This window comes from Mastigoproctus giganteus, chromosome 3 (genome assembly GCF_048544385.1).
Source record: "Mastigoproctus giganteus isolate SK-2022 chromosome 3, ASM4854438v1, whole genome shotgun sequence".
NCBI lineage: Eukaryota > Metazoa > Arthropoda > Arachnida > Uropygi > Thelyphonidae > Mastigoproctus > Mastigoproctus giganteus.
Genome location: NC_143577.1, coordinates 234,593,091 through 234,608,114, shown reverse-complemented (window position 1 = coordinate 234,608,114; position 15,024 = coordinate 234,593,091).

Below are 15,024 nucleotides of genomic sequence, written 5' to 3'. Positions count from 1 at the left end.
TACATAAATTGACCTTAGATGGGAAAATTCTTAGCAAAAGACCCAGAGGAAGGAAAGGAAGACTAGATGGATGATATAAAAGACTGCAAGGGACTTTCCACAGAAGAAATCATTCATAGGAGTAGAGAGAAAGTGACTATTGGTGTATGATGGCTTCTAATCTCCAAGATGGAGATGGCATATAAAAAAGATTCCCGAAACCCGTTAGAAACCCACCGGGCCTTGTGGCATGGCATGTTGTCTTGTTACACTATCATTATGAAGAGCTGTACTTGGTCGGCGACGATAGAAAGGTAGGCATTCCCATCGAGCCGTTGATTAACGGTGATCAGAGGACATGCCATGACAGCCCATGAAAACAGTCTCCAAACGACCTTCTCTCTCTGGCCTTTACAGAGTTTGTACTGCGACACAGATTATACCACGCGAAGATGGGGGACGTGCTTCTTGACAAGAAACGCTATACGCCATAACACCATCCACCGAATACCAACAGTGCAGCCAGTTGCCATGGCCTCATGTTGCTTTCTCCAAATGCTGATAGCCCACCATCATGATAGATTTGGAAACTGGATTTATCAGACTGAGCGACAGATTTCCACATGACAGTCTAGCGTTGGTGCCGACGCTGTCATGCAAAGCAGAGTTTTTGAAATGAGCATGGGACCTGTGATGGCTTTCAACTGTCATAGCCTATACGAGTCAATGTCCGGTGCATAGACCTTATGGATGTTGGTCTTGCTATTCCTGCATTGTACTGGGTGGTTAGCTATGCCACTGTGCTACGTCGTTGCTGTGTTACGAAACGAGACACACTACACTCACCGTGGGCGTCAATACGTAGCTGCCCCACCTGGGGGTCGGTTGCGCCTCCGTAGCCAGATGGGCAGGAGCAGCAGTGCGTAGCACACACTTCTTGATTAGACCGGGGTTCGAGCCCGTGACCACCAAATACGGAGGATGCGGAAAGGTCAGGGAATGACCACCGCATATCTCCCCCCGGAGTAATATGGCCTTAGTTGCTAATGCTCCTAAAAACCAAACAACAACAGCCCCAACTGGGATTTTTTACTGGTTGTTCGATCGCTGCTGGGCCAGTCACGCTAGACTCTTGACACCACAAAACAGGAGCACTTAGCCACGTTGGCTGTTGTCGAGATATCGCCACGTGTGCGAACTACAATTTTATACCAGCCGTTTCCAACTTTGAGCCTTCACCAGCATCACAGAGACCAGTATTTCTCTTTTAGTGTAAACAGCAAGGTTTGACCGAATCAAATGTTTTTTTTCGAAGTCATAGTCTATCATAGCAACTGTTGGAGTATTTGATTGTTTGGGGATTTTCTTATCTTAAAGCAATAAAATCGGTGGCAGATTTAGCAAATCCGTGTCAGTGTATACTTAAGTGGCGTGCAATAATTACAAATATACAATGGTTGTAGGTGCGTAGTTTCCTATGCCATTTGGAATGTTTCTGTAAATGTGGGTAGCACAGTTGGTAGGAATCGCCGTCCTCACCACATCAGGTGGAAAAGACCTGAGTTCGAGTTGCGTCGATGACGAGGAATTTTTATGAACCTTTTTCAAAATGTGGATGAGTTAGTCGGTCTCAGGCGAGAGTAGCATGGCTTTTTAAACCCCGGAAACTCGGGTTTTTCGTCCAGCAAACAGAAAATTGACCACAGAACACACACGTGCAATTTATGGCCGAATGGGCTTAGTCTGTCAATCTTTTTTTTTTTTTTTTTTTCTCATTCCACTTGTAGACGGCATAACTTAGATAAGGTCTGAACTGGAGATACTAAAAGTAAAACACACACGAGGGCATAGTGTTGCAGTGATACAATTTTCGTTAATGTGCAATCTAGAGAATCCTAAGTAGGTCCGATTTGAAATGAGGTGGTGCAAGGCTTTAAAAAAAAAAAAGTTGAAATACTCTATGATTAACCGTGTATCACTTACCTCATTTTCACGAGGAAACACAAATGGAATATAGTTTCTGCTCTTTCACTGGTTCGACTCGTTAATGCTATGCTTCCAACAGTCAAAACATACCCTCATTAAAAGTGCCCTAATTTTATCGAGCCTAATAAATAGTATTCTTTAACAAAATGAATGAAGAAGGAAGTATTTCTGCTTACTGAAACGAGAAACATTGTCACTTGCCGGAAAAAAATGTGTATTACTTGAGGCTAAGATGTTTTTACTGAAAGTCAATGACCTTAAGGCAATTCTGCAATACATTTGTTTGTATTTGCATTCATATTGTAATATTAATTTACCAATAGTTAGGTATGTCAATTTTTGGTTTCCCTATCTTAGACGAATCCTATTAATTAATATAACTAGCATGGTGTCAAAATCTAGTATCTTTAATCAACTATCTTGCCTTGAAAATATGAATAATACTCAATTCACTGCATCTTTATGAGCGATTGGTCCAACAGTTCCAGCAGATGTAATAGTCCTTCACACTGTGCATTTTATTAGATGCAAGTTCCTTGGTTACATGAAGATTTTTAAGAATTTTTGTGACTCAGACATGTATGATCTGAAGTACGCATTCAGATAGACGTGTGGTTCATCAGTAAGGTAATTGTAATGAATAACTTGGATTGTCAACTTCACCCTCCTGGATATATTTTCCACTAACGAACGATAAACTAACGCAGGTATAGTTCTCCATTTTTTCTGTAGAGTAATTTCCAGTTGAGCTTGAGATGTGGGACATATTGTTCTCGTCCTCATCCGACGTACCAGTTCATTCTATGAGTGTTCCATAGAGCTCAAACTATTTTTTGTGCGCTGGCCATTCCAACTTTTGTACACTCATCTCCTAGAACCATTCTCGAATAGCACCGGCGGTATGAAATGGATCATTATCTTATTAAAACAAATATGGGACTGTACCAAACTGCCACATCATAGGAGCAACGGTGATTATACCACAGTTGGTATAATCACTGTCCTTCTCACAACGGGTGGAAAAGACCTGAATTCGAATTCGTCAATTACTCGGGGAATTTTTATGGGTCTTTTTTCACAAAGTGGCTGAGTTAGTTGGTCTCAGGCGAGGGTAGCATGTTTTTTTTCCCGGTAACTCGGGTTTTTCGTCTAGCAAACAGCAAATGAACCACAGAACACACGAAATTTACAGACATATTATATACGGCGCAATATGGCCTAAGTTGCTGTTGCGCTTAAAATCCTGTAACAACAATAATATAGCTGGAGCACAAAATTGTCCAAATTGTTAATGTAGAAGTATCCTCTCCCTCCTTCCTAGGCTGGAGGCGTTCACTCCAATAGGCATCCCTCTACTAACCTGGCCCGGCTCCTCGTGCTGTGGACGGATGTTGGAATGTCCCCTTCCTGGTGGGCCTTCCAGTAACTAAGAGGCCAAATGAACAACAAGAACAACACAACACTGTTCTCACGATACCTACACTACATACACCCTCATCCTCTGGATTTGGCAGTTTTTGCTTCTTTACAGTGATACTTTTACGCGGTTTTGCGGAGGACCACTGGTACCTTTGTCAGATACACACTATGTCCACTAGGTAGGCGCTGGAGTCCATAGTGCCCTTCACAACCACCGAAAACTCTAGACTGTACCATCGCCACTAACAGCACCACAACCTAATCTCCTCCGAACTTCATTGTTGTCACAGTGCACTCCGGCAGCAGAAGTTCTCCACACCACACTTGCTCATCTGATCAGAATAGGGTGTAGTGAGATTCGGCACTCCATAGAACCAATTTCTTTATAGGGAAATTATGGCGTCGTTAAAAGGCGAGACCGCGGTTTATGATGCTATTTGAAATTGGCACTGTGGAGATACGTACATAGTTCTTACAGTTCTCAATCCCCATTGATGCCTTAAACTTTCGGTTGATGTTTTTCAGGAGTCTGACGAGAGTTTCGTATTACCCTACTGAGTACCCCTGGTCCATGTGGAGTGACCTGCTCTGTTCTTCTTTTTCGTTTCTGGACAGTGGTGGTACCATCGTACTCCTGTTTTATGATATCATCACGGACGGATGGATGATGTAGGCTGTCAGAAATTTCACAGATGGACAAGTCAGCAACGTTCCATCTGACAATAACACTCACCTGGAAATCAGTTAGCTTGGCATTAAGGGCCATGATGAGAACAACTAACTCGTATGACTCATACGCCTCCCTTATGTACCACTCTGAGTCGCTTTGTTTATCAGGGAAGATCCAATGGATTATGAAAAAAGTATCCGGACACCCCTGTTTTCATAGTCCATTGGATCTTTCCGAACAAACGAATAACTCAGATGATATATAAGAAAGGAGAATGAGCCACACAAGTTAGTTGTTCTTTAGAGAGGGTGTTATTGTCAGATGTCACATTGTTCATTTGTCGATTTGTGCAATTCCTGACATCCAACACCATCCACAATCGACCATCAATGACGTTATCATGTAATAGAAGGGCGACAGTGCCGCCACCTTCCAGCACCGAACAGGAATACCACAGAAGTTCATTTTACGTGACAAAAGGGTAATCGGAAATGTAGTACGATAATCTCGTCAGACATCCCTGCAAAACAACAACTAGGGGTGTAAGGCGTGAAGAGATGGAGATCTGTTCGAACACACTATGTGCGGAGCTCCACAGCATCAGTTTTCATGGAAGACGGTGACACATAAGCCACCATTCATCAACCTCAGTTCAGCGATCTCGCCCCTTGTGACGAATGCCCTATTTGGCCCATAAAGCAGTAGAAATCGGTTCTGTGGAGTGACCAATCTCGCTACACCCTATTCAGAATTTGGTGTCTGCGTGGGTAGCACAGTGGTATCGTCACCGTCCTCCCCACATCTGGTGGAAAAGGCCCGGGTTCGAATCCCGTCGATAACGCGAGGAACTTTAGTGGGCTTTTTTCACTCCGTGGCTGAGTTAGTCGGTCTCAGGCGTAGGTAGCAAGGTTTTTTCCGTCAGAAACTGGGGTTTTTTCGTCCAGCAAAACAGGCAAATCGACCAGAGAACACACGCATTTACAGACACGAATACGGGTTAATGTAATCATTTACGGGTAACCCTAATATAGTAATAGTATAGTAATAATATTCAGAATTTGGTGTGGGACTGTGGAAGATGCCTAAAGAAAGTCTGCTGCCGGAGCACATTGGGGCAATAGTGAAGTTCAGCGGAGGTGGGGTTATGTTGTGACGCTCTTTCTCTTGATATGACCTAGGACCTTTAGCGGTTGTGCAGGGAACCATGAATGCTGACTACCTTAACATTTCTGCGCACGCACGCAAAACTCTTTCGGCTTAACCATTGCAGCGATTACTCCCCCACAATATATATACATATATTTTATAGGCCCTAACCATTGAAATCTCAGGAAACTAGGTGACAGGGACTGACAGAGTAAAAATTCAAACTACTGGGTACCTGGTCTACCTCCATGAGGCAAAGTGTGGGCAACGTTGGGCCCCAGCAGGGGTCTAGCGACTAAATGACGATACATAACACTACACTTAAAAATCCATCCATACACTTTTAAATCTCTGGCCTTTGCAGTGCCCACAATGAAAGCAACGCGGAGATGGGGGGGGGGGGACCCCTGGTACCTCTAGACACGAATACACTTTACACTTTTACCTTAACGTTTTGTTCTCGAGGTAGTACAGTGGTTATAATCAAGTCTTCCCCATACCGGGTGCAAATGTCCTGGCTTCGAATCCCATCAATGACGGGGGGAACTTTTAGGGGCATTTTTACACTTCGTGGCTGAGTTAGTCGTTCTCAGGCGCAAGAAAACCGACCAGAGAACACGCAACTTATGGATTTTTTTTACCTTAAAATTTGGCAAGTTCCAGGCTGTCGCAGTTCTTTGTTACAGACCCACCTTTCCTTCAACAGGATAGTGCCTCATGCCATACCGCCTGTATTGCTCGAGAATGGTTCATGGAAATGAATGTATAAATGTTGAAAAGGCCGATGCAGAGTTTGATTTGAATCTTATGGAACACCTGTGGGATGAACTGGATCGTGGTGAGAAGGGTTAGACCAACACGTCCTACTGTCTGACCGGTTAGCTCAACGGATAGCTCAACGGATCACTGTTCTGCAATACGAATGGAGAACCCTACTTGCTGCAATCTATTATTCTTTGGTGGAAAGCTTACCCGGGTGGGTCGGGGGGTTATTAGCGGCAAAAGGGGGCTTGTCGACATACTAGTGAAATGAGCGGTTGTGACGTCAATAGCTTGTGTGTGCGTACTTTTTGGAGGGTTGGTTTATTTGCTATTTGATTCTTTTGATATTTAATTTCTTGGTCATTGAACAATACGGATCAGAGATCATTTGCATATAATTAAATACGTATTTTTAAATACTTTTATAGTTTCGATAATTAACGTATGATAATTAGATAATTAAAAACTTTAATTAATAATGGTAATATCTAAATATTTTGATTAAAAATAATTTAATTTAGCTTAATAATTATGTTAATTCTAAGTTATTTTATCCAATATATGGTAACTGAAAAATTTTAGACCTCTCTTTTTTTAAATCTAACTAGCACACGGCTACTTTGTTCTGATGCAAATAACAGCTGCTACTTAAAATAATAAACTGCGCTTTCCTAGATGTGCTTGCACTTTTGAAGGGGGGCAAAAATGTCTAACGCCCCGGACAGTGAACTACCGTTTTTATCGGAAGCAAAATGAGAAATTCCTTGTTTTCTAGAGCATGACCAATCGCAGTGCTCAAACGTGCTTGCTTTAAAGAAAAACGGTAACTAATTTTATGGGTGGTATTTGGTTCCGTTCAGCCATGTTCTGTTAGACAAAATAACTCCCATTTTTATAAACTTTATATATATATATATATATATATATATACTGCTCGACAAAAGTAACAGAACACGTAGTGTAACTCGTGCAGCTTGCGATGAAGCTGGACAAAATTTGGTATGTTGGTGTACCAGAATAACGAGGAAATGAGGACACAGCGAGAAATAAGGATTACCAAAAAGGTTACATTACAGAAGTCGATACAAGATGCTCGAAAATATGGTCACATGGCATCAGTACGGCGTATGATCCCTTCCAACGGCTAAACATTCCTGACAGCGATGAACCATGCCCGATATAAGGATGTGTCTATAAGATTCTGTGGCAACAAATCCCATTCTTCCATCAGAGCGCCGACCGGGCTAGCCGAGTGGGTAAAGTACCTGCCCGGCAACCCAAAGGTCGCGGGTTCGATTCCCGCCTCGGGCTTGGATCAAAGTACTGCAAAAACCTTGGGAGGTGCAATATGGCCACAGAAGCCGATGCGCCAACAACTACCAAATCAAAAAATCCATCAGAGCAGACCTTAACTCACCAAGTGACCGAGGAGTGTGCAATGCGACGCCCATGGGCGTTCCACACATGTTCGATCGGATTTAAATCTGGTGATCGTGCAGTCATTGGATATCTTCAGTTTCAAGATATTATACCTGATATTAAATTCACTACCTCAAAAAGTAATCAGTTTTGGTTCTACCCAAGTCTTACATCATACATTCTAACTGGCCACGATTTTTTGAACGCTCGTCTTCTTCAAATCAATCTAGTAACGTCAGATACCTGTTTCTGTGGCGCCTCCGAAGACTGGAGTCATGTCTTGTTCTTCTGCCCAGTTTACCAAGATTTAAGACAAACATTATCTAGTACAGTGCATAATTTCTCTCCTGGAAATGAGAGATATCTTATTACAAATTAAAATGCCTTCTCAGTTCTACAGGAATTTGCCACACAGGTTTTCAACAGACGACGCGGATTACTGAGCTGACTTCTATACTCAACAAAGCTACTTTTTTTTCTCTTTAATAATAATTATTATTTTAACATTTTATCTAATTAATTAATAATTTTTTTAAAATTTTATTTACACCGCCTCCTCGTGGCATGGACGGGTACTGAGAAGCAGTCTTCCTGGTAGCAAAGCCGCCAGAAACAGCTAAACAACACACACACACTACGCAAACATAACACTACACTCATTTCTGGCCATTGTACAGAGTCTTGTGTATCATCACAGAGAACCATGATGAACTAACGTTTAGGGGCCACCTTGCGTAAGACACAAGACATGTCCACACACACACATGTCAAGATATTCCTCCACCACTTGACCTCTATGTGGCGTTGTCGTGCATGAAAAGAAAATCTGTGACAAACCGCACCCCCACACCACGTTTCTGCGTGTTCTGTTAATTTTGTCGAGCAGTGTATTACGGATAACTGTTAGCGATGAAGTGAATATTGCAGCCAAATAGAGGTCAAGTGGTGGAGGAATATCTTGACATGTTTGTGTGTGAATATGTGTTGTCAATCCTGCGGATGGACTGACAGACGGATGGACATGGTGAAGACAGTAGGCGCTTTACGTATATACGCTTTTTCTTTCTTTCCAACCTAAAGGAAATCAATGAACAGGATTTGTCATATGGGATAAATAAAAAAAATTAAAATACTAAAATAAGTTAGAGAAATTTCTTTAAAACAATTCACAAAACACTTTTACAGATCCCCTGAGGAAACAAAAACAAAACAGCTCAATTAATTTTCAAGAAAACTGCTTGTAACACTTTTACGTGACTTTTTTGTATATGATATAGAGAAAGAAGAGATAGAAAGGCTATTGGGCCATGACTTGTCTCTCTCTTTTATATAAACTTAAGGGAAACAAAGATTATACCTTACATAGATCAGATTACAAAGTAACCCAACCAGTTTTCCAAGAATAGGTCCTTGTACTACTAAAAAACATTTACTTTTAACCAGTTCCAGATCACAACTTTCAAAACAATGAGAGATAGCAGTTTTAAATTGTTCGACTGGAATTTAAACTGTGCTTTTAGAAAATTTATCATGTTAAGGCCATGAGGTACTGTGAAGGGTATAAATGAACTTTTATTATCCTTTTTCAGCCTCTGTGACAACAGTTCCCCCTCAAAGCACTAAGACCGATATTGTAGCCTGACTGCGATTTTACATCCTCACCATAATCAAAGGATACAAGAGCTGGGGCTTATTTATTTATTCAAATATGTAGCCTTCGTGGGCAGGACAGTTGGTAGGATCGCTTGAACTCAGGTCTCTTCCACACCGGGTGGAAGAGGCCTGAGTTCAAGTCCTATCGATGATGACGTGAAGAATTTTTATGGGCCTTTTTTCACAGCGTGGCTGAGTTAGTCTGCCTTAGGCGAAGGTAGCATGGTTTTCCCTCCCGGTAACTCTGATTTTTCATGTGAAATTACAGTAATTCGTCAAATTTCATGTAAAAATTCAAGCAGTTTCGTTTGAAAGAATAATAAAAAATAAATAAACAGTTGTGACTTACTTTCAAGTTAATTATGTTTCTGTACAAGAAGCATATATTTGTTTAGGAAGTTATAAGTTAAATATAAAGCTGCCTCCTATTGGTTGTATATGAACTCGGACTACAATGGAACAAAGGCCTTAATGTTTCTCCACCATCAGAAGATGAAACCAGAATTTCAGCATAATCAAATCATTAGGTCATCTACCAACGTTAAGTTTCCGGAATGAGTGGTTTAGCTACCACTCCCTCAAAAAGAAAACGCTTAACCTAACCTCAGAAATTCTATCACCACCAAGCTGGTCAGGGTGGTTTTCACAGTTGGGAAAAGCATTATCATGTTATTATTCTGTTTCATAAAGAAATAAAAGCTGATTCTCACGTGCTGTGCAAAGGTCCACGGCGGTTATAGTTATATTCAGTCATATTCCTAGTTGTCTGCTTCTTGGGGATCCAAATTGTTTACGATATCTATATTTATATATTTAAATAATACCAAGGATTAAAAAAAAATTCTGTATTGTACTCAAAGGAGTGTTTATCAAGGTCTCACCACGTGTTGGGTAGTTGTGACGAGGAATTTGTGTAGTTCTTTTTTGGGAGATGGAGGGTTTAACCTGTTGAGATGATATATGGTACAAAGGTCTAGAATAGTATTCTAAATAAGTGAAATTTTGAAATTATCAAAGCTGCTGTTCAACATTTATTTCAATGTTTCTGTAAGGGCTCGAACTGAGAACATTTTGTTTCTTCGCATCCACTGTGTTGTCCTTTCATTAAATAGTAAAAGAAATAGTAATTGCAAGATTACATTGGTCCAATTTTAATGAAATTTGAAAGGTTGCACATATCATTCTAAAAGAGCCAAATATAAAATTTCACGAAAATCCATATACTTGGAGTCGAGTTATTACATGCGGACGGACATGGTGAGGACAATAAGTGCTTTACGCATATATGCTATCGCATGGGAGCCATCCAGCATCTCCCCTAGGGTCATAAGAAACTGGGGCCTGTAACTAACATCGGGTAAATCATAAAATATTTCATGCTTTAATGCGTATTTCTGGATATTTCAGTCATTTCCCTGGTGTTGCGGTTCTTAGGGATCAGCAAATTGTTTATGATATCTATATTTCTACTCTATAAAGCAAAGTGTGTAAAGTTTTTTTAATGGGAAGGTCATGTATTAAACAGTGGCATCTCCTAGGGAGGTCCACAGCTTCAAAAAGCAGAAGTGTATTGTGTTCGAGATAGCGTAAAAACAGTTCTGCTCTCAGCTCCTTCGCTCTATTTCTCGGAAATTTTTCTCTTAGTAGATGCTAACGGTAGCATGCACACACGCGCCCGGTCATTGTGCTCTTAGTGACGTCACATGACGCACTAATTTCTTTTATTCATTTAAATCGTTTAAAGCGAAAGTCAATAAAGGGGGATGAAAATCCTACCAAACGCTGACAGGATCAAAAATTTGTTTGTTTGTTGTAGGATTTTTGGTGCATCAGCTACTTAGGCCATATTGTGTCGTTTATACACACACTGGCAAAACAAAAATACTAACCTTTGTATCAAGACAGTCACAGACAAAAGAAAGGCAAATAGATGCAATAGATGACGAATAAATGCAAAGAAAACTGTGACGTGGGTGATGAGTTGAATATAAAGTATGAGTTGCCTCGTTGAATATAAAGACTACACAGGCTGTTCAACTGTAGTAATCTGAAGCCAAAAAGGGGAAAAGGCGTGATCTATCAGACTTTGAAAAAGGTCTTATCGTGGGTGCACTTTTAGAAGGAGCCACGATTCAAGAAACGAAAGACATAACTGGTTTCTCAAAAGCATCCCCCAAAGGTTCTTAATGAGTGGAAAGCAAGTGATTCTTTCACATTTCATGATATGTTTCTTTAAGCTCATTTGTACCTAATTATTTTTTTAGAAACTCCACTGTTTATTTTGGCAGATATACTTTTACTTTAGCATAGACAATCACTTTTATTTTTCTTCATCCGTGTATGTATAAAATGAATATTTTCAAATAATCATTTTATACATACACGACATTGGTTAATCTAATCAGCTCTTAGATAACGTTTCTGGATCCACTGTTAAATTCTGTCATCAGGCCGCCCGCTTTATGTGATTCGGCTAATAAATAGCTATAGTTTTTATATTAAATGGTAAACATCCCCACTTATGCCTTTCACGCAATATATAAAGTTATCATATTCAATTTAACTTTTTATCTTAGTGAAAATACCATTATTAAGGTGTATTTAAATGATTTCTGAATTATTAACCATTTTTGTTAATTGTTTTACGTCAAAGAATTTTAAAGCTTAATGTTGTAATGCAATTAATTGCTAACTTTGTTTTTGATATAAATTTTATATCTTTCACCATATTTGTTAAATATAGTTGGGTATTCTACTATAATTTGTTTTTTTGTTTGTTTGGTTTGCGTTACCAATTCAGTGTAATTATCTTATTAATTAAATTTTAGCCTAACTTTTGTTGAGGGAATAACTGAATCCCACTCTGTAATAGATTTATTTCGCTTCAATGGTCGAATTGTTTCTCTCACTCTTTTTTCCTTTTTTAGATAAATTTCAAATATGCCCATACGTTTGTTTTTCATCTTTGTAAATAGAATTATCCTATCCTTTTTATGACTCAACGATAAACTCCTTGAGAATCTTATCTTGCTAAACATATTTTAAATCAAACTATTATGAACGCTTATCTAAAAGCAGAGGCACGAGAGAAGAAGGTTTTGGTGTTCTACACAAAGATTTCTCTTGATACAACAACTGAGAAACCATGGTTTCCTAAATGATTATAGAATCAAATAAATAATATACTATTAGTGAAATATATACAGTAAATTCATTAAAATTCAGCAAACTCGAGGATTGAGAGTTTCTGAATTTTAGTGAGATATACCTAGTGCTTGAGCAGTTATAGAGCAGCATATTTCAATAAATTTGAGCACAAACAGCTAAACTTATTAACATCTATTAAACATTTATAATGGCTGTCTTGTCCTTTCATCTGGAATTTTTTTTTTTTTTTTTCAGTCAGTAGTATTTAAACTGTATGGATAATGGGATAATGCAATGTTCTTAATTCTCACACCGGAAAAAACTTGGATTGGCAAAGCCCTCGTGGATAGCACAGTTAGTATAATCACCGTCCTCCCCACACCAGGTGGAAAAGACCTCTGCTCGAATCGCGTCAATGACGCGAGGAACTTTTATGGGGGTTTTGTTCACAGCGTGGCTGAGTTAAGTCGGTTTCAGGTGATGGCAGCATGGTTTTTTCTCCCGGAAATTCGGGTTTTTCGTCCAGCAAACAGAAAATCTACCTCAAAACAGGATTTTTCTTGGCTTCCAGTTTTTTTCTGAGGGTGGGAATTCTCTTGCTGGCCTCCAAGGGGACGGAATTCTTTTGCTAGTGCCGTTGACTTGGGCCATCAGCGGCACGAGATTGCACACACTAATACACTTCCATCAGTGAGTTCTTTATCTTTCCATTAAGGCAACCCAACAGCGATGTAGTAGTTCCTAGCCCGCCTCCTCGCGGCATGGTCAAGTGCCAGGTTTGATGACTTATGATCCTTTGGACTGCTGTCCCCTGCTAGCAGCTGGATGACAACACGAACAATCCAATCCTATATTACACTGATGCAGACCACACCAACACCACATCCGACTTTTACAGCGACCTGCATTTATACAGAATGACTTGACAGAGTTGACTAATTTTGCAGGATTCGCCCCATCATAGAATACATACATACTACTTGCAACAGATAGTTTTAGTTTATATTACGACTTCGAAAGCTGATTTTGTATACCTCGTGGCATATCAATAAACTCACATCTTTACAACTGTTTTAATTTCTTTACAACTGTGTTTGTTTGCGTGTTGCTACTGTAGACCACCCCTATCTGATGAGGGATCAGTTAGCCCTGGAACAGGCTGTCATAGGTTCCATCTTTTAAACAAATAGCCAATTAATCTTTTGGAGAGGCTGTCTGTTTGAAAGTAACGCAATACTAGGCAACTCCCTTTAAAAGCAAGTTTCATCTGTTGTGAGAATTAAAACCATTGATATCTCTGCAGTTTAAATCCTGCTGAGCGCAAAAACAAATGAAAGGAAGATTAGCCTGCAAACATCTTATAAAGAGATAAATTTGACACATTTGATACGAGTTGAAAAAAGTGCCGGATTGCTTTCTCAACATTTGCCGATTGTAAAATGTGCCGGATTTCAAAATATTTTGGATTGTAAAGTGCCAATATTATAGTTCAATAATACAAAATCAACGTAAGGTTTTTAAATCTAAACATATAAACATTGCAGAGTATGTAAAAGATTTAGGTATAACACTCTACAGCCCTCATGGGAGGCACAGTTGGTAGGATCGCTGTCCTCCCCACACCGGGTATGAGGAGGACAGCGGAAAAGACCTGAGTTCGAGTCCCGTCGATGCCGTGAGCAATTTTTATGGGCCTTTTCTTAACATGACTGAGTTAGTCGGTCTCAGGCGAGAGTAGCGTTGGTTTTTCATCCAGCAAACAGAAAATCGACCACAGAACACACGCAGTTTACGAAGTATCTCAGAGCAATATGACCTTAGTCACTGATTCTCCTAAAACCCTGCTTCTACAACTCTACACCTAACTGGTTTCATACAGTATTACGAATTGCGATTATTCGCATTAATTATTATTTTATTGCTATTCATATAATAACACCATTCATTCTTCTCATTTGAGTTCCTATATATGTTTTTACATTTTTCATTTATTTGGGTACCAAGGTTAAGAATCGTTAAAAAATTTTACAAAAAAAGGCAACCCATCCATCCATCCATGAAAAGTAGGTTGAAGTCTGTCGTGCAAAAGCTATGTATTTATCTGCATTAGGCTTTGTGTGATTACCCCGCTAAGAAACGTTCCTCACATCAGTGGCCTCAATGTTATAGTCTGATTGCAGAGGTAAATACGGCTCAGGATATTATTGCAGCATTTGGTGGCATGCACAGCTATTCAAATTACGCCCCTTTTCTTCTCTGACTTGTTTAAAATTTTATTTATCTGTTCAAATCTATAAAAAGCTCTCACATAACGATAAATCAACAATTTACGAAACTAACTATTCGAAATAAATTTTTTATTTTTACTTACAGTCATAAGCTAGACATTATTTACACAACTTCTATAATTTAAGATATTTTTTAGATATAAACCCAGGAACTGTTAAGGTTATAACCGTTCTATAAATATCGATTCGAAAGTAATACTCAATAGATTACCAAAGTGGGTGGGGGAAGTTTATCTATGGAACAGCCATTCGGCAAGGGTTGATACAACAGAAATTCATGAATATATTAGTAACGTCTACAAGCTAACCGCTTGGGAAGTTCTATTTATGCATTATGCATAGCAAAGTTTGCCAGACACGCCCCTCTGGGGGATGGAAGGCAATTATTTATGGTCACACGATATGCTAGAATAGAACAAAAGATTAAAAAATGAAAGTAAAACTCATTTTTATTAATTACATAACATGTAAACAACATTAAATATTATATTCCTATTTTTTTTAATAAAATTGAATACGAAATATTTATAATCCAGAGGAAATCACACGGGTGAT